The following is a 20,147-nucleotide window of genomic DNA, read 5'->3' as shown; positions in this document are numbered from 1 at the left end:
TACTGATACAACATGGATAAATCTCAAATGTGTTATTATATGTGAAAGAAGCCAGACTTAAAAGATTACATACAGTATGGTTCCATTTATATTGGCACTCTGGAAAAGGAAGAACTATAGAAGCAGAAAATAGATACATAGTTTGGGCTGGTGGAAGGAGGAATGAGGACTATAAAGGGGTATGAGGGAATTTGGGAAGTAATGGAAATGTATATTTTAACATGGCAGTCATTACTATATGCACTTGTCAAGATGTACAGAACTGTACACTAAAATGGTGTATTTTATTATAAATAAGTTATACCTCAATAAACCTGGGCAAGAGGAGACATGTTCAATGCCCATTAGGACCTATCACCTTGAGTCTATGTGTGTTAGGGAGGTGCTGAGAGCTATGAGCTCATACAGGATGCAATCTTGGGGGTAATATGTATTTCCACAATACATATTAGTTTGCACTCTGCTGTATCAGCCAGACAATAAAAGGATGAATAATTGTGTGTGTGTGCACGTGTATATGCTTGTATTTCCTATTTAAGGCAGTAAAGGAAAGCTATGCTGACTGAGGATAAGGAACAAAAAAAATGAGTTAAAAGGTAAAAAAGAGATAAATTGATAAATCTGGCTATATGTAAGGTACTCTTTTAAACATTTTACATATATAAATTATTTCACTCTCACAACAACTCTATGGTGGGTACTATTATCGTCCGTGTTTTACAAATGAGAAAACTGAAGCGTGGCTTAGATAGGTAAATTGCCAAAGGTCACACAGTTACTAAATAATGAGTCTGGGATTTAAACCCAGGCAGTCTGGTTCCAGTAGTCAGGCTCTTCCTAACTCTACTCCACTGCCTTTCTAATCACTAGAGAATACTAGCTAGAACATTCGAAAATAATTGTCCCCACCTAGATTTCATGTCAAGTTTAATTTCCAGGATCACTTCTAGTAAACAAAGAGCAATGTTCTCCCCACCCAAATCCAAAGGGGGAAATCAGGAGGCAGAGTGTTCATAAGTTGTTCATTCCTAGTCATGTTATATCAAGCTACACTGGACTTCACTTTTGACAGGGAATAGAAAGATAAGACAATATTTTGGAAAAAGAAGAGGCAGTTTGTTTGTGGGGTGATCAAAGGGCTGGCTATGTCACAATTCATTTTGAGTGTCAGATATTTACAGAACTGCTTTCTCCCCCACAATTCGGCTTCTTGTTACATAACTTTTTTGTAGCTACAATTTATTCCATTAATCCCACATGTTCTAATATGACGGTAGTGTCTTTAAAACTGCAACCCAACGGCAAAAACATTGGCTCTACCACACACAAAAAAATCCCCAGCAATAAAATCTGTTTAAAAGATAAATCCATTTTGATATTCTTATTTATTTACGCTTTATTTTGCTCCAAAAAAAAAAAAGATATATGATATGGTATTTTTTTCTGCAAAGCCCATAACCATTCACAATGTAACCAATCTATATGTCTGCAATCTCACCATAGATGATGTACTGACCAAATATGATACATATTAGAATTCGTACTGAACATCACATTCATCTTCAAGCTGCAATCTTTTCCCATGTTTCTTTGTCAAAGACTTTTGGAAATGTTATGCTAAAAATAACAGACTTTTAATATGAGTAACAGGTTAACAAAATGAAAGTTGCTATAGAAACAGAATGCACACTTCAGAAAATGGAACTGCAAGGAGAAATCGTATTTATTGGCTATAATGAATTGGCGAAAGCATATCAATATATATCTTATAGTCTGTTGCAGATAGCTTTGGTAGCTACTAATTACAATATTTCCCAATATTTTCCTGAGTTTTAAGAATGTAGGCAATCACGGATATTCATTCAAGAGGCAGAAAAAAAGATGGCTACTTCATGGATTCATGTACATAAGGAATGATTCCTTCAGCATAGGCAAAAGTAGGTCTATTAGGGTAGGGCCTTCATGTCTCCTTAATGCTGCGTTTTGTTTTGATGTCTTAACCATTACTATGTGCAAGGTTGTCAGAATTATTCACATCAATGAGGGAGCGCCCGAATCTCTGAGGATTATAATTTACGTGGGGTTTAGTATGCTTGGTTTGCTCTGTGTAGTAATCCTGTAGTGTACTTAAGGAAAGCCTTAATGATTGGGTATCTCCTGTTTAACTGCTTTATTAGGGAGTATTTTATTTATTATTGCTCTCCAACTGCGACTTTTGACTGAATATTGCCAAGATTTGACTGTATTCTATTAAAGAGAAACAAATAGCAGTTTTTATACAGCATGCACCACTCTGCTTTTATAACCTGCATTTTTCATGCAGTAAATCCAGACACTTTACAATCATTAAGGATATAGAAGAAGACTTAGTTCCATAACAGCTTCTCTCCAGAGCTCAACCTGTGCTATAAAACAAGCCACCACAGAAAACATGCACTCTGGCTCAGCTAAAAGCCCAAACCCCCTGTTGTAAATAAGGTATTTCTGGTAGGAAAGTCATAGTTTGTGTTGAATGTTTTGCTTCTTTGATCCAGACGGCTGTTGTTTCTTCTCTGCTTACCTCCTCCAAATTACAATTTGCCCTCTTTCTCAGATCATTAATAATGTAGCCTCTGATAAGTGCACAGGCCTTAAGTGAGACGACTACATTGCCATTGCTAGGACCCAGCTGGTTTCTGCACTGAAGTTATGTAAAGCTCTAACTAGGCAGGCTTTTTCTTCTCCTCATACATCTGGAAAGCTTTCCTCCAAGGAATATCGAGATGATTGTGATGAGCACTGCTTTGGACTTTACTGAAGTTGCCCTGGGACTCCCTTATTCCCATGCTGTCTCCCCAGCACCTGGCTCCTCTTGTGTGAGAGAGCAGTGATGGTAACAAATGGGGCTGTTTGGGCTAGACCGACAGAGAGAAAGTTAATAGGCTCAGACTTAATTGCTTCTACCTGAGACTGCAATTTCCTTCAGGATATGCAAATGGCTCTCTGGAGAAAATGGAACCAAGATAGATCAGGGCCATTTTCAAACTTTATGAAATTCTGGACTTGAAGCAGTAAAATGACCTTTCTTTCTTCCTTTGACCCTAAAGAGCAGTCTTAACAATACAGGAGGATCATGTTCAGCAGCGACAATACCTGATGAAAATTGGGTCACATTGGAGTGTAGGTACTTTTATTGAGTCTTGACTATATGCTGGGCATTGTGCCTTATCTCATGTCTTAGCTTATTCTATTTTTACAACAGCCATGTGAGGTAAGAAGTATTCTTGTAATGGTTAATCAATTCTTTTTTTCACCTCAGTTCTTTTGAATGCTTGTTCTCTTTCTTGTTGAACACATAAAAAATTCAGAACTACTGAATTCCCTTTTTCCTTCTGTCATCTTTTAAGTGCTACATCTTTCTCAAACAAGAATCTTACTCTTTTTTTCCTCATAATGTTACTCTAAAAATAATAATTTTAATCATCCTTTTAATGGCATTGATCTTTCAATTTAATACAGAAATCAACAAAAAATAATAATTTTAATCATCCTTTTAATGGCATTGATCTTTCAATTTAATACAGAAATCAACAAACTTTCTTTGTAAAGAGCCACATAGTAAATATTTTAGGCTTTGCAGGCTATAGGGTATCTGTCTCAATGACTCAACTCTTCTGTATTAGTGTGCAAAAGCAATATAGACAAAACATAAAGGAATGGACATGGCCATGTTCCAATAAAACTTTATTTACAGAAATGAGAGGCCTGCCCATGAACTTTATTTTGTGAGATCTGGGGAAAAAAAAAAAAAAAGAAAAAGGTGGCAGAGAGATGGTGGGGAAAGCAAAGCGATACTTCTTAATTAATTCATTTCTAGGACCACTTTATTGTCTGGTTTTGGACAAGTCACTTCATTTCTCTGTGGCTTAGTTTCTTTATCTGTGAAATAAGAGTAACAGCTTCCTCATGGGGTTATTGTGAAGATTAAAAGACAAGAAAGTTCCTCCTGGACTTCTCCCCATTTAAGTTTGGTTAACACTGTTAGATTATTTACAATGTTTTAGGCATTTGTTTAAATGTTCATTATAGAACCATAAGACAAAGCCCTTGTTTCCTTTACCACCTCCCAGGAATTCGAAGAACACTAATCCTGGCTCAGAGGATAAAGGAAAGCTTCAGATAGGAGGCATTTAAGGTCAACCTTGAAAGATGAGTGGAATTTTTTAGGTTGAGAAGCAAGAGAAGGACGTTCCAAGTAGAGATAATAGCAGGAGCAAAGAGATATAAAAGCTTTGTAAAATTGCATGGTATTTTCACAGAACTGTGAAAAATAGTCCAATATGGCTGGAGAACATGATAATGCATGGCGCGGTAGATACTGATAGACCCTACCTGACATCCATTCTCCTTCCTTCTTTACTCATAAGTCTTTGATTTTTTCCAAATCAGAATATGTACCCAACTAAAACTATACAACCTTTCAGTGTCCCTGAAAAGGGACAGCAAAGAATAAGGCTTTCTTTTTTTGCCACTTGTATTTTGGGTTGGGGGGTACACATGCAAGTTTGTTGCATAGGTAAATTTCATGTTGCTGAGGCTTGGTATACAAATAATCCAGTCACCAAGATAGTGAGCTTAATACCTGATAGGGAGCCTTCTAACCCATACTTCTTTCCCATCCTCCCCACTGAAGCAGTCCCCATTGTCTACTGTTCCCATCTGTGTGTCCATGTGTATTCAGTGTTTAGTGAGAATATGTGATATTTGGTTTTCTGCTCCTGAGATAATTTGCTTAGTATGATGGCTTCCAGCTGCATCCATGTTGCTGCAAGGGACATGATTTCATTCTTCTTTATGACTACATAGTATTCCATAGTGTATATGTACCACATTTTCTTTATTTAGTCCACTGTTGATGGCCATCTTGGTTGATTCCATGTTTTTGCTATTGTTAATAGTGCTGCAATGAAAATACCAGTGCCTGTGTCTTTTTGGTAGAACAATTAATTTTCCTTTGAGCATATATTCAATAGTGGAATTGCTGCATTGAATGGTATTTCTGTTTTAAGTTCTTTGAAAAATCTCCACACTACTTTACACAGTGGCTGAACTAACTTACATTCCCACCAGTAGTGGGAATGTGCATAAGCATTCCCCTTCTCTGCAACTTTGCCAGCATCTGTTGTTTTTGACTTTTTGATAATAGCCATTCTGACTAGTGTGAGATGGTATCTCATTGTGGTTTTAGTTTGCATTTCTCTAATGATTAGTGATGGTGAGTACTTCTTCATGTTTGTTGGCCATGTGTATGTCTTCTTTTGTGAAGTGTCTGTTCATGTTGTTTGACCATTTTTTTATGGGGTTATTCATTTTTGGCTTGCTGATTTGTTTAAATTTCTTGTAGATTATGGATATTAGACTTTTGTCAAATGCATAGTTTGCAAATATTTTCTCCCATGATGTAGGTTGTCTCTTTACTCTGTTGGTAGTTTCTTTTGCTGTGCAGAAGTTCTTTAGTCTAATTAGGTCCCACTTGTCAATTTTTGGTTTTGTTGCAGTTGCTTTTAGGAACTTAGTCATAAATTCTTTGCCAAGGCTAATGTCCAAAGTGGTATTTCCTAGGTTTTCTTCTAGGTTTTTCATTATTGTTTTAGGTCTTACATTTAAGTCGTTAGTGCATCTTTGGTTAGTTTTTGTACATGATGAAATAAAGAGGTCCAGTTTCAATCTTCTGTATATGGCTAAAGAAGGCTTTCTTCTGACCTGGAATGTGGATTTAACACTTGAAGTTTCAGTAACCCATTCACAACCATAAAAACCAAACCCACACATTGTCAGTAACATAACAGCCTGTTTTCCCTGTGACATTTTTCAGCCGCTACACTGGTCCTAATGACCTGTTTCCAGATTTTTGCTACATGAGAAAAAAATAGTCTGCTTATTTGTTTAAGCCACTGCACATTATGTTTTTCATTGTTCACAATTGAACAAAATTCTAACTTATTCACAATAAAGTTGGAAGTAATAAGAAAGATGCCAAAAATAGATTAAGTTCATATTGTTAAGAGTACCAATTGTTACAGTAAAGACTTTAGACTCTATTCTGTAGACAGTTGAGAAACATCAAAAGTTTCTAAGCAAAGGAGAGATGTAAAATATTTTATTAAACAGTAGACCATTAAGCTCTGAGTATACGCCAGGTACTATGTGGAACCACATAGACAAACAACAATAACAACAAGAAGGAGACAGACTAACAAATACAATTATTACAAATAATATGTTTATGAAGGAAACAAGTGGTTTAGCTAAAGAGTAATCAGAGTGGCCTACTTTAGATATAATAAGAAAACCTCTTTGTGGAGGTAAAAATTGAATTCAGACCTAAAAGATGAGATGAAATTGATCGTTCAAATACTGTTAATAGCGTTCTAGGCAAACAGGCCAGCATTTGCAAAGGTTCTGAAGCAGGACAGAGGTTAACAGCTTATGGGAACTTTAAGAAGCTCTGTGGGACTAGAGCTTATTACCCAAATTGGAGTTAAAAGTTTCATCTGAGGACTTAGGGATATGTAGTACCTTGTAACACTACGGTAAAGGGTTTTTAAGGCAACAGGAATCCATTGAGGGGTTTTAAATAAGTGGTACGATCCAAGTCATGTTTTAAACGAGTGTTCTTGATATGGTATAGAGAATGGATTAGAAAGGAGTAAGAGCAGAGTGATATAAACCAGACATCATTTGTTGTACTAGTCTAGACGAAAGATGATGGTGGGATGATGATGGCCTTGTCTAAGGCAGTGATGATAGGGATGAAGAAGTGTGGATACTTGAGGTTCATCAGGATGACTTGTTGTATGGATTGGATATAGGGGGTTAAGAAAAAGGAGGAATCAAGGATGGCTGTCTCTGAAATGAGTTTCTGGGTGGAAAATGATACTACTTACTGAGATGGGGAAGACTGATAGGAGGGGATAGATTTTGGATGGAAAATTAATTGTTCTGTTTTAGACATGCTAAGTTTCCAATGCCTCTGAGATACTTAAGTGGAAACAAGTAGACTGTTGGATATGTGGAATGTGTGAGTCTGAGATTTAGAGAATTCCTCTGGCCAGAGATAAAATTATGACTCATCACCAAAATGATGGTATTTTAGTCCAAGAGAATAGATGGGCTCACTTTGGAATATTGTGTAGAGAAAGAGAAAATATGAAGTCTGTTTGTGAAAGGAAGAGGAAGAATTAATTAGAAAGAAGAGAGAGGAAAGGATGGATTTAAGAGATAGTTTACAGGAAGAATCCACAAATTGTTGGAGCCTGATTAGATTGCAGGAGTAAGAAAGTTGAAGTCAAAGATAGCCTGGAGGTTCCCTTTTGCTTGATTGACTATATGCTGATGCTCTCTATCAGTATGTGATACACAGAAGGAAAGTGGAGTTTCAGGGTGAGATAACAAGTTTGATTATCGTGCTGTAAGGTTGAACATCAGATAGGCTTAAAGCCTGGAACTGCTGGCTGATGCTTTTGAAAATTGTCCCTTCTTCACCTACACCTGAAGCAAACACTCAGGAATTGTGTGTAGTTGTTTTGAAGCTGGTGGAAAGGTAGACAGAATGCCCAGAATAGTCATGTTGGTTGTGGAGGGCTTTTTGAAGGCTATGAACCTCCATAAGGATGGCAAGGGGAATTTCTTATGCCTAGTGCAATTCTTTTTTTTTTTTTTTTTTTTGAGGCGGAGTCTCACTCTGTCGCCCGGACTGGAGTGCAGTGGCCGGATCTCAGCTCACTGCAAGCTCCACCTCCTGGGTTTACGCCATTCTCCTGCCTCAGCCTCCCGAGGAGCTGGGACTACAGGCGCCCGCCACCTCGCCGGCTAGTTTTTGTATTTTTTTAGTAGAGACGGGGTTTCACCGTGTTATCCAGGATGGTCTCGATCTCCTGACCTCATGATCCGCCCGTCTCGGCCTCCCAAAGTGCTGGGATTACAGGCTTGAGCCACCGCGCCCGGCCATGCCTAGTGCAATTCTTAGTCCATGTTAGTTGTGTCATCCACAGCTGAATGTTCCTGTGGGGAAATTTGGGGACCTAGAAAGCTTTACCTTCAACTGGGAATATATTCTGTACATTCAATGCCATTTACTGATCTTCACAGAAACTTCACAGAAACTTCACAGATCTTCACAGAAACTTCAGCTGTGTCTATTGCTGTGTTCCTGAGGATCATATCACTGATTCACTGTTTAAATGGAATTACTACAAGGTCCTTGGATCCTGATAGCTGTGTTGATAAGGACAATGAGAGAAACCACAAAGGTATTACTATCAGAATGCTAAGGTAACAAATGGACCATCTTTGTTATTAAAATAAAAGGTGTGGCTAGGAAGAAAGGAAGAAGCATTACAGTGAAGTATGTCAATTGCCACCTTGGTTCCACATAGTTTGACTTTCTGGATTGAGTATTAGAAATGGTCACAGTTATAATTTCCTGGTTGCTTCTATTGCTTCAAGTCAAACGGTCAAAGATACCTGAGGTATTGTGCCAGAACATGAAATTACTGAATCCAGTCTGAGTAGTCATGGAAATTGAGACCAAAGCTGTTTTCTGGCAGAAATTGAATACTTACGGCATTTTAGATGTGAATGAAAGAAGTGAAAATTAAACAGAGCAAATTCTTTGCTTTTATTTTAGATTTTGTCAGAGGCAGCAGATTTTTATAACAAAAAGAATATTAAAATAAGAAGTTTTAAATGTGGGAGGAAGTAGTGGCGATAATGATAAAATTAAGTAAAGCTCAATCTTCACTGATCTTGCTTGAAAAAGTGGATAAAGAATAACTGGGTCCATGTAAAGTTTTAATTATGAATAACTATGCTTTAAATTTTGTGTACTAAATGTCTTCCTTTATTGTCAGCTCTGACCTTAGAACTCTGAGATTTATGCAAACTAATTGGGTTTTTAAAATTGTGTTCAGAGACAGCCACTGAAAAATAATTTTCTCATTGGATCAGGCACTGTTCAAGTGGAAATAAAAGTATTTCAATGAGGCGTAAAACATCCATCCATTAAGGGGAAAAGAAATTATTTCTTTTTAAAATTTCTGTTTGAAAGATAAATGTTGGTTTGCATGAAAGTTGACCAGGAGGTGTTCAATTGTTTAAATGTGATTGAGAATGACAAAGCTATGTGCCATCATTTTCAGGATAACTCACAGTTCCTAAGTATGCCAATTGAAATGACATGTGACAATGCAACTAAAATGGTAAATAATCGACTTGATAATTATAATTTTGCTTAGAAAAAAACAGCTCCCTAAACTAAGGTAAGAAGAAGATATTCAGCCTCTCCAAAGTTACAAATCTTGGGGCTAGGAACAATTGACACATGTATGTGTTTTAAACAATCTCAGAGCTAGGAAATAAGGAGAGGTTTGACAAATCTGTCCTCCCTTGAAACTTCAGTAAAAGATGGAGAAATATCATAAAAGATTTTTAAAGTTACAGTGGTGGAGAAGGTCTCAAAAAATAAATAAATGCTAGTGAGAAAAACAGGTATCAAAGTGAGTTAGTAGAGAGTCAGGCACTCTTGCACTGTCAGCCTGTTTTAGTCTGCTCAGGCTGCCATTACAAAATACCATAGAGTGGGTGACTTAAACAACAGACATTTATTCTCTCACAGTTCTGGAGGTTAGAAGTTCAAAATCAAGGTTCTGGCTGATTGGATTGTGTACCCAGGGACAGAAAAAGAGAGAAAATGAGCTCTAGTGTCTTTCTTATGAGGACACTAATCCTATTAGATCAGGGCTCCACCCATATGCCTCATTTAACTTTATTTACATCCGTAAAGGTCCCATTTCCAAATACAGCCATACTGGGTTAGCGCTTCAACATATGAATTTTGCAGGGACATGAACATTCAGTTCATAAGACAGCCCAAAAGGGGAGTGAGGGGAGGGACAGACTCACTGGGATACTGCGGGCAGGACGGAGTGAGGTGTCCTGGTCTGTGTGCAGGCCCAGCTGAGAACTACTCTGAGAAACAGAAGTCCCTTGAACTACCCACCACCCACCTGGCAATAAGGAAACCTGATAGTGGGGAGGAAAGGCTGCAAACCTGGATAAGAAGATGCTGTGAGGCCAAACTGTGGGTTGGCTGAGCCCACCCCTAACCCATCCCAGAGCTGATTAAGCCTGAGACTAGGGTATAATGGACCACCCAGCTGGAGACCAGTGGTGTCACTTGGAAAAAGTGACAGAAAAAAGGTTTTAGCAGTACCAAACAGAAACTTCAGGTAGACATGTTTTCATTCCCTAAACGAAGGTCTAAGAAGACAAACAAACTATAAGCCTCTAAAATTGCCAGTTCCAGCCGGGGTAGTGGCTTACAACTATAATCCCAGCACTTGGGGAGGCCAAGGTGGGAGGATCGCTTGAGCAATAGGAGTTTGAGAACAACCTGGAAAACATAGTGAGACCCTGTCTCTACAAAAAAATAAAAACCTTAGCCAGGCATGGTGGCCTGTGCTTGCAGTCACAGCTACTTAGGGGCTGAAGAGGGAGGATCCCTTAAGCCTTGGAGGTCGAGGCTACAGTGAGCAGTGATCATGCCACTGCACTCCAACCTGAGCAACAGAGCAAGAACCTGTTTCAACAATAACAAAATGCCAATTCCTAGGAATCACTTGGGTAGGAGATGCCTGGGACATTTAAACATGTCTAAGGTTATGTTAATAAGGATACAGAGGTTAGCATAAAAAGCAGGGTTTCCCAACTACAGTCATTTTGGGCTGGATAGTTCTTTGATATAGGGGTCTGTCCTGGGCATTGTAGAACGTTTAGCAGCATCCCTGGCCTCCACCTACTAGATGCCAGTAGCACCGCTTCCCAAGTTTTGACCACCAAAAATGTCTCCAGATATAGCCAGTGTTGAGAACCTCTGGCCTAAAGAGAGGGCTGCTAGTGGCCTAATAGAGACAATGTATACGCCCAAATAAAATGACCATTTGCAGAATTCACTGAAATGCTAATGAAGTCATAAGACCATGGCAATGCTAAAAAGGAAGCCATCATATAATACGCCCCAGGAAAAAGTCAAGCCAATGTGAGTCAGTTTCTTTCAAAAATGGGAGGGATTAACAAATTGTTCAATTAAAGAAAACGTTACCAAAACCAAAAATAAAAAAAAAGTTACAATTAATTAATTATTTAGTTTTGTGATTTAGTTCCTTCACTGGATAGTTATTGTAGTGTGCCTGAAATGTCAAACATCCACACATTCACACTCACAAATATAATAATTTGACAGTGTAAAATTAATAACTCTGAGGTCAAGTTATGGAATAAAGAGTATACTTTGGGGGGTTACTTTGGGAAACTGATCTTCACTTTGTCGGGTCTTACTGTAAATACTTGAATTTGCACTGGAATTTTTATATGATTTACCCCTGATGACTCTGAAAAGTCAAGCAGTACGTCGCCAGTAAGCTGTAAAACCGTGCAAGGAGAGCTTTTCATGGCACCCCACCTCAGTTCCATGTCTCTGTGTGGAACTTTGGGGAGCTGGGATATTACACTTTTAGTGGGGAGGATGATGTGGTAGCTTCTGTTTTCTACAGCTACCTCCATAAATTTTTATGTCTTTTGTTATTGAAGAAACTTTACGTCTTCTACAACGATGTCTGTTAGTGTCTTTCTGTCAATCATCACTGTCCTGTTGTGATGACTCAGCAGGTGCTTTTTTTTATCCTGTAGTGTTGTGTATTAGACATTAGGAATTGCAGAAATGAGACTTAAATTTGCACCAGTCTCTTGTATTTCCCTTTGGATTTTTCTCCTCCTTTTATCTTTGGGGTCATCAGAGGACCCCTGTGTAGTCACATTACTTTCTTTAGATTGCTCTCTCTTTTTAAAAAATTTCCCCTTAATCTAATTTCTTATTATATTATAAAATTTATAAACCCACTCATCTCTCTTGAACACCTTTTAGAAACCTTTATTGTGAGATTATAACCACATTCTATCTTAAGAATAAAGTCCAGGGTACCTTTATTTCTATTGCCAATATTGCATTTTTAGAAACTCCTAGATCCTGAGGCTATATATATCTATATATACTCCAAGAAGATTACTTACTTCCAAAGTTTCTGTCATATTCATTTTAAGAACTCTATTGGCCTAGTTGGTGAGAATTAAGCCCAGAGTAAGAGTTCATCTTGATAGTTCCTCTACATGCAGATACAGCATTGTCAGTGAAAAAAGTCAAGTATGTGTCAAATACTTAGTTGAATGATAACTTATTTAGATATAAATACCTTGCTTCCAAAACAGATATAGAAATGGTATTAGGAAAGCATAGTCTATTTATGATGAATTCATAATTGCTGAAATGCTTTTTATTCTGTTTTAAGCTTATATACTGACATAATTTCAGACCTACATAAAAGTTGCTAAAATAGTACAAACATACACCCTTCATCCAGATGCCGTGAATGTTAACATTTCAACACATTTGCTGTGTCTATATGAATCATTTTAAACAAAAGACACAGGCTGAAACACAAGATGCTCCTAGAGATGTGCAAACTATGACCACAAATATTGCATCTTTCTCCCTTCACACAAACCTCCTACCAGCCACACAGCCAGACATGGACAGTTTCCTAGTTGCCCCTTTCCTCTTACATTAGATGCATGGATCTGCCCCCTCAGTAGACATCTTACCACCTTGGAGAGCAGGAACTATCTATTATTTATCTCTCAATCCTTAGCCTGCTGTTCAGTGCCCAGCACATTGTAAAGGTACTCAGTGTGTGTGGAATAAATTTTTCCTTTTATAGGGATGGGTTTATCATTTTTGTTTGTTTGTTTTAGTATTGGTTGGCCTCTAAAACAGATGTTCCCTTTTGTCCTCAAGTTCTTCCAGTAAATATAGACCTATAAGCATATAAAGCCATAGCTGAAACTTTTAGGTCCAGAACTATGAGGATGGTGCTAGAGAATATGTGGGCATGGGAAACAATTCTCATTAAAGAAAGAGCAAGGATTTTGGTGATGTTCCAGAATCCACCCCCCGACCTTTTTTTTTTAAGACAGTTCAACAGGATAGCAAAGTATAAAAGTGTGACAGATTATCATGTGTTTGAATAGAGTAGTATTGCTAGTTAACAAAAACCTGAAGGTTTGGCATATTCAACAGTGAGCTTTTAACCTAGTCATTACAGTTCAGATGATGGAATGAGAGCCAATTAGATTACACATGCAGATATTCAAATATTAAAATATTGGGTAAAAATAGTATGGATCGAGCTGATGAAATCATGGGCTAAAGAAGTGACTGGACCACAAATAGAAATGCCAGATTAAAAAGATCTATCCATTCACTCTTTATTTTTATTATTTTTTAAAAATTTTTTAGGTTGGAGTCTCACTTAGTCACCCATGCTGGAGTGCAGTGGCGCAATCTTGGCTCACTGCAACCTTTACCTCCTGGGTTCAAGCCATTCTTGAGCCTCAGCCTCCCGAGTAGCTGGGATTACAGGTGTATGCCACCACACCTGGCTAATTTTTGTATTTTTAGTAGAAACAGGGTTTCACCGTGTTGGCCAGACTGGTCTCAAACTCCTGACCTCAAGTGATCCACCTACCTCAGCCTCCCAAACTGCTGAGAATACAGGTGTGAGCCCCTGCACCTGGCCAGCCATCCACTCTTTTAATAGACCTCTGTTATAATCATAACTTCCCATTATCTTTTGAAAAGTTTTTCTACATTTGAGGAAACCCCACCTGTGATTCCTGTGTGTAGAAGTCTGAATTCAAATTACCACCCTCCTTTATGGCAAGCAATGTGACTTAGACTCCATGAATCAGATATATCTATGACAGATTTAAATTTTGAAATAAACAAAAAAGCAAAACAATCTTGGCATGAAGTTTCTGTTTGTGCCAGCACAGATAATAGCCAGGGTACTTGCAACCTTGAGTGCCTGATGCAGAAGTAGCATTGTGGCTGGCAGCAGTAATGGTAGAAGTAAAGTCAAACTTTTGGCATTTTAATGCCTAGCAGGGGCAGTAGACTATGGTGGTTTATTCTCAGATATATCAGATATATCAATTCTGGGATATCATTATTTTAGTTACCTAATACCTTTATTTTTACCTTTAAATCTGTTACAGTTAAAACAACCAAAGTAGATTATTTGTTTGCAACTGCCTAATACAGTATTAGAGATAACTCCCACTAAAAGGAGAAATGTAATCAACAATCAAGATTGAAGGTATCAAGAAACAGGAAGAGTAAATACAGTCTTTAAGAAAAGCAAATGCTGCAGAAACTTAATTGGAACCACAGCATTCTTGGGTAGCTCATATTTGGTTGACTCCTTGGCTCTTACCTCATGCTCACTTTGAATTCATAGTTGGTCCTTCATAGAGTTCCCCAAGACAGAACTCACTCTACAACACATGATTGGAAGTGGATATTTTCTTGAGGATTTCATGGACACATAAAGGGGAGGTTGCATTTTACCATCTTAAAATGTTACACTGTGTTACTGTTAAACATCCCTATTCCATTCCCGAAGTCCTTATCTAGCTGACAAAAAAAATAAGAGGGTTGGATTTTGGTATCAAGAGCGTAAGGAAATTTTAATTACATTCTAAAATCGGAGAGTGCCTTGAAAATACACTTCCCATGGAATAAGCACCATATACTTACAAGTTCCTTTCCTTTAAAGACTTTGGAGAATCTCTTAGAACTCATTATCAATTTTCAGGGAAAATGGGAACATAGACATCAATAATTGTGGAGAAATGGCAAAGAAGAAAGAAGAAATTGTTCTTTGTCTCAGTACACTGTTGTTTGTCTCTTTCAGTACATGTGCTTGTGTGTGCGTGCGTGCATGTGTGCGTGAAGCAGGGATAGAGAAGTTACATAGAAGCCTTTAAGTGGCCATGGACCAGTGTGCTTTCTGTGAATTCTCCTGGAAATTCTCCAATTATTTAAATTTTCCATGCTAATGGGCTTGCCCATCACAGCCCTCTGGAAGAGTGGACTCTGGTCCTTTATAAGAGCCAGAGAGTGTCTCTTTTCCCTGGAGCTGACTGCCTCTATTTGTTTTCATTAGTGAAATGAAAACAAATGGAGTCCCTAGGTGCCCTAGGCAGAAGGGATGCTGTACACCCACATTGCTGCTGCCTGCAGACTTCCAAGCTCATTCAGAAACCTTGCCAAGAGAGGAATGCTTCCGCCATGGCTCTCCCCTTTAGGGCCTCGGGACACATTATTTTGAATTATATCAGAAGAGGAGACTGTTGACCAATTAAAATGCAGCACTGCTACTAACTTATTTCCAACCGAGTGAAAGCTATGTAGAATCAGTCTCCTTAGATATTACCATTTCTAGGTGTATGCTGAATACTTGCTTCCTCGGCCTGAATTTAGCCACCATCCTCATACAACACTCAAGCTCTATTGCTGTCTATGGAATTTTGCGTAAACAAAGGATCTCATAAATAGTCACAGTGATTTGTTGGAATTTGTGTTTACAAAAGGTTTTTTCCTGCTTTGCAAACTCAGGCTCAGATCTGCAGCATTGTAAAGCTGTTTGCCCTCAACAGATGTTCTGCCTCTTGCTGGCTGTGTTATTGGCTGTGCTCATTTGTCTCATTCTGCTATTCACTTCCATAACACAGCCTGGAAATGTTATTTCTCCTCTCCCCTGTACAACCCTCTCTACTAGTGACTTGTCCACTGCTTCACTCCTGAAACCACAGCTACTGAGCTCTGTATCCTCCTCTGTATTGCAGTTATTTCTGCTTCCATGGCTCTTCACAGTTGGATACTAAAAGCAGTGATGACTAACGCCTTCATTTTTTCTCTTGACACCATCTCCACATGCTTAAGCTTTTCTATCACAGTGGGAGACAGCACCACTAGAAAAATTCAGTCACCCAGCAAGGATGTCTTAGAGTAATATTGACCCTTCCCTCTCTTTTGTTTCTTTAGTATTTAAAGCAATCTCTATATGCTGCTGAAATGTGTTTAATCTTTATCAGCTTATCCATTATTGTAGTCAAATGCCTAGTCCTATCTCTAATCCAACCTGTTGTAATAGTATCCTCACTGATCATCACATCTGGGGCTTTAATTCAACAAATGTTTACTGAGAAATGAGGAGACATGTATTGGGAAATTGCTTCTGGATGTAGACTCCCTTTTTGTCCATATTCTCAAGCTTCTGGAGAAGTGAATTTTGTTTCACAGAGACGAGTACTCCTTTCTTATTTTCCTCCAAAGGAGTATGCCATTGGACCCTCTTCTTGGAGAGGTACCTTTGAGCATCAAAGATGAAAATAAGAGGATGAGCATATTATTTAAAGAGGGGGTTATCTGAGACAAGTTATAGATCTGTGACAAGTCAACAGTATCTGGGTGTCAGTGGACCCTAAGGTAGTTTGCCTGTGGTGAGTTGTGAAATTTGACAATGTGTTATAAATCAAGCATTTTCCCTGATTAATAAACTGTCTCTTGTATTCTGTGCCAAGCACTGTGTTCGAGGCTGTGGGAGATACAAAGATGTGGAGATGAGGTTTCTTTCTCTACTTATTTATTGTGAGTTCCCGCTTTGACTAGGATCTCCATCCCTCTCCAGCAGCCACCTGCACAGACAAGCCTATAGCAGCTGCAAGAAGGGGCAGAGAGTTAGGACGGTCAGTGTGACACCACAAGCCACCCACTAAAGATATCAACATCCAGTCTAATGTTCCGTGGGGTTCTGAACACCTTAGTGTCTCTCCATTGTCCTCACCCTCTACGAATCTAAGTAGTTCTCAAGCCTGGGTGCACATTAGAATTATTGGGAAACTTAAAAAATATGTATAAAATCTAAAATTGTTAACATGATAAGTATTATGTTTTGTATATTTAGATAAGATATATGTAAGATAAAAAATGTAGTGAGCCCTCTACCTTCAGGAGGTGGAGCATAACTTTCCACTCCAATTGTGGGCTGCCCATTGTGTGACTTTCTTCCAAAGGGTACAATATGGAAAGCGGGGTAAGTATACAATGAAGAAACCTGCCAAACCTCAGCCAGGTGATCAAGGATCTCAACAGTAATAAGATATGTTGATAGCATGTGCCAGTGAAATGTGATAAAAATGGCACTTTACCCCTATGATCTTTCTCTCCAAAATCTATAACTCAAATCTAATCATGAGAAAGACATCAGAAATTCCCAATTAAGGGACAGTCTAGAAAATACCTAACCAGCAATCTTCAAAACTGTCAAGGTCATCAAAAACAAGGAAAGTATGAGAAACTGTCACAATCAAGAGGAGCCTAAGGAGACATGACAACTAACTATAATGTGATATCCTGGGTGGGATCCTGATACAGAAAAAGAACACTAGGTAAAAATCGAGAAAATCTGAGTAAAACATGGATATTAGTCAATAATAATGTATCAATATTGGTTCATAATTATCCCAGTATCCCATACTAACATAAGATGTTAATAATAGGGAATAATAATAAGCTGGATGTGGGGTATATAGGAACTCTCTGTACTATTTTTTCAATAATTCTATCAATCTAAAGCTGTTCTAAAAGAAAAAAGTTTATTAAATAAATAAATATGCTTGGCTCTTACCCAGGTTAATACAATCTATACCTTTGCACGTGGGGTCTGGGAAACTTTTATTACAAGCTCTCCAGGTGATTTTGATGCACAGTGAGGTTTAAAAACCACTGGTTCACCTGGCCCTGCCCCTGCAGTCAAGATTCTGATGTAAGCCTGCTGTCTTATTTCACCTGCTTTTGCGTTCCTAGTTCTTAGAACTAGATTTATTGATGGGCCTCATTTCTTGGCCCAGGTCCAGCTTGTTTTCTGGGTCAAATCTGAGCAGGCCAAGATATCTAGCTTATAATGGGAGTGAGCTCAGGCTGGGACTGGACATTTTTTTCCCTTACCCCGCATAGACTTGAGACAATGTTCGGTACTCCCTGGCTTCTCCCAGCCAGCAATGACCCAGTGTGTAGGAATGTGCTTTTATGTTAATTCTTCTCAGTGGTCTCTTTGGGGAAACTGTTCATATCAAGATTTCCTCTTGTGTAGAGGCCTCATGCCTCTTATGTGGAGACCTTACATTTGCTAATTTCTTTCTTAAAGACTTTGTCCCCTCTCCTTGGTCACTGATTAGACACTGATGAGGTAGAAAGAGGCTCTAAATGACTCTACCTAAATCCTGTGTCATTGACTTTCAGTTTTCTGGAAGTTTTGCCTTTCATGCCTCATCTACCAGGTTAGACCTCCTGAGCCCTGTGCCATGAACTGCCCAATAGAGGCTCTGCAGCCTCTGGGTAAGGTTCTCCAGTCCATACCTAAATGTTAGAAATGATCCTAGCTCAACTTCATCTTGCTGGCCCTCTTTTACTCATCATGATACATTGAGACTTGAATCCACTGCCACTATGACAACAGCCCTTCTGCCAAGCCAAACTTCTCTTTCTCTTGACATTCAATTTGTACCTCTAATGGATCAGCCACCCTGATATCCAAATACATCTGTCTGGGAGCAGCACTCTCACATCTACTGCTCTCCACTAAAACTTATTTCTTATCCCTCACTTATCCCATTCTGCTAGATTTCATCTGTATATTCCCCTTGCTCTTTCTTTCTGCCATTGCCTGTGGAATTTTTCTAGTTCTTCTTCCTTGCCTCACCAATATCATCACCAGGCAAGTGAAGAAAATCTGAAATTTGAAAAACAGACAAAAACAAACAGAAAGAAAGAATTTAGAAGAAACAGACAGTATAGGAAGTAGAAGAAAACTTAAAAGAGAAATAAAAACCTATAATTATCATCCTAAAAGTGATAAGAGAAACTATTTCATCCATGAAACATAAACAAAATGGTATATTAAAATGTGAAAATAAGAGAGTTCTTGGAAGTTAAAATTTGATACAGAAAATTTAAAACCCCATTAGAAAAGTTGTTTGTTTGGTTTTTGCTTGTGCTTTCACTTCTGGGTAGGGACTTGATAGGTACCCTTGACTTCTTGCCTCTTTGAAATGAACAAATTAGGCAGAATATTCTTTGGCTACTGCTATTGGTGTGTGAGGCTACTCCAGAGTGCTTGACCAAGTACCTGGTTGGATTAATGAACCTAAGTCTACACTGCAGGGCCATTCATATATCTGTAGGATCACCTGAGTTGGGAGGGGGGTCTCAAGATCAAGATTTAGGTTGAGGATCAGAAAGTTCCCTTTTATCCTCAAGTCCAAATCAGATTAAAAAAAAAAATTCCAACTTTTATTTTAAGTTCAGGGGTATATGTGCAGGATGTGCAGGTTCATTACATAGGTAAACGTGTGCCATGGTGGTTTGCTGCACAGAGCATCCCATCACTCAGGTATTAAACCCAGTATCCATTAGCTATTCTTCCCGATCCTCTCTCCTCCCACCCCCTACCCTCTGACAGACCCCACTGTGTGTTTTTCCCCACTATGTGTCCATGTGTTTTCACCATTTAGCTCCAAATTATAAGTGAGAACACGTTGATATGATTTGGCTGTGTCCCCACCCAAATCTCATCTTCAGTTGTAGTTCCCATAATCCCCATGTGTTGTGGGAGGGAACCCCCTGGTAATTGAGAAGGTAATTGAATCATGGGGCAGTTTCCCCCATGCTGTTCTCATGATAGTAATTTTGCACGAGACCTGATGGTTTTAGAAGGGGCTTCCCCCTTCCCATGGCTCTCATTATTCTTTCTGTGGCCACCTTGTGAAGAAGGATGTGTTTGTTTCACCTTTCACCATGATTATAAGTTTCCTGAGGTCTCCCCAGCCCTGCAGAACTGTGAGTCAATTAACCTCTTTCCTTTATAAATTACTCAACCTCAAGTATGGCCTTAGAGCAACGTGAGAATGGACTAATACACATATGGTATTTGGTTTTCTGTTCTTGTGTTAGTTTGTCAAGGATAATGGCCTCCAGCTTCATACATGTCCCTAGAGAGGACATGATCTCATTCATTTTTAAGGCTGCATAGTATTCCATGGTGTATATCTACCACATTTTCTTTATCCAGTCTATCATTGATGGGCAATTAGGTTGATTCTATATCTTTGTTATTGTGAATAGTGCTGCAGTGAACATGTGTGTGCATGTA

This window comes from Trachypithecus francoisi, unplaced genomic scaffold (genome assembly GCF_009764315.1).
Source record: "Trachypithecus francoisi isolate TF-2019V2 unplaced genomic scaffold, Tfra_2.0 Lachesis_group6, whole genome shotgun sequence".
Classification (NCBI taxonomy): Eukaryota; Metazoa; Chordata; class Mammalia; order Primates; family Cercopithecidae; genus Trachypithecus; species Trachypithecus francoisi.
Note: the sequence above shows the minus strand (reverse complement) of the source record.